At 53.5% G+C, this 1,427-nt stretch overlaps 1 pseudogene; it reads left to right on the top strand.

Moving 5' to 3' along the window:
* Nucleotides 1-408: 408 nt before the first annotated feature.
* Nucleotides 409-1,418, top strand: LOC114616354 (annotated as a pseudogene).
* Nucleotides 1,419-1,427: the final 9 nt, after the last annotated feature.

The following is a 1,427-nucleotide window of genomic DNA, read 5'->3' as shown; positions in this document are numbered from 1 at the left end:
CCCCGGCCAGAGGAGACAGATCCTCTAGCCGCTCGATGGGGAGTCAAAGAAGACCGCCTGTGTGTGTCAGATTCCCACCTCTCTGTAGCAAGAGAAGTAACTACAGCGCCTTCACAGTCATGATGATGAAACTGCTATTAACTGAGTGGCCCTTGTGGATTTTTAACTCTAACTCACAGTGAGCCAGCAAGCCATATGTTTACAATTCAACCAAAAACCCTTCGTGTTGCTGCACTTCTCGTGTGAGAAGTTGAGACGCCTGTTGGTACAGAGTGGAGTACAAGAGTTACTTGCCGTGGAATGCACCTGCAGCAGAGAGAGAAGACCTCTCAATTTATCACTGGAGAGAGATGATAGTATTATTTATATAGGTAGAATAAATATATATACATATATATTTTGGTGGTAATGAAAATGGCTCTGCAGAATGCCGACTCAGAATCTATGCAAGTACAAGAGCTGCCTGTGCCCCTGCCAGAGCCTCAGAATCCCAGAGACCCAGAGGCGGAGACCACAAGCGAGGGGTCCATAGACAGAATCCCTACACGCCTTTGGGTCATGCATGGAGCAGTGATGTTTGGCAGGGAATTTTGTTACGCCATGGAGACAGCACTGGTTACACCTATACTGTTACAGATAGGCCTCCCTGAGAAGTACTACAGCCTCATCTGGTACCTGAGCCCTGTTCTCAGCCTCATCTTCACACCACTCATTGGCTCTGCAAGTGACCACTGTACCCTGAGCTGGGGCGGCCCTTCATCCTAGCGCTGTGTGTGGGGGGTCCTCATTGGTGTTGCACTTTTCCTCAACGGCTCCGCTATAGGTCTGGTGCTTGGAGATGTTCCCAGCCGGCAGCCCATTGGCATTGTCCTCACGGTGCTGGGAGTGGTGGTTTTGGATTTCAGTGCCGATGCAACTGAGCGGCCTATTCGTGCCTACCTGCTGGATGTGGTAGACAGTAAGGAGCAAGACATGGCCCTCAACATACACGCCTTCTCTGCTGGCCTTGGTGGGGCCATTGGCTACGTGCTGGGTGGGCTGGACTGGACGCGGACCTTCCTAGGTGACTGGTTCCAGACACAGAACCAGGTGCTGTTCTTCTTCGCTGCCATCATCTTCTCAGTGTCGGTGGCTCTGCATCTCTTCAGCATTGAGGAGGAGCACTACAGCCCACAGCAGGACTGTGGGCCTGAGGATGCCACCCTGCCCAGCACCAGTGTCCAGCCTGGCGCCCTAGTCCCTGCTACCCACCTCAGTTCCCTTGGTGGGGGCATGCAGGATGGCAGCCTCCCATTCCCAGATGAGGTGCAGTCAGAACACGAGCTGTCCTTGGACTACCTCGATGTGGACATCGTGCGCAGCAAGAGCGACTCGGTGCTGCACATGGCTGACGCCACACTGGACATGGAGCCTCAGCTGCTCTGCCT

Source organism: Grammomys surdaster, unplaced genomic scaffold (assembly GCF_004785775.1).
Source record: "Grammomys surdaster isolate TR1022 unplaced genomic scaffold, NIH_TR_1.0 317541, whole genome shotgun sequence".
NCBI classification, from domain to species: Eukaryota; Metazoa; Chordata; class Mammalia; order Rodentia; family Muridae; genus Grammomys; species Grammomys surdaster.
The sequence above is the reverse complement of the archived record's forward strand: the minus strand, read 5'-3'. Positions and strand labels throughout refer to the sequence as shown.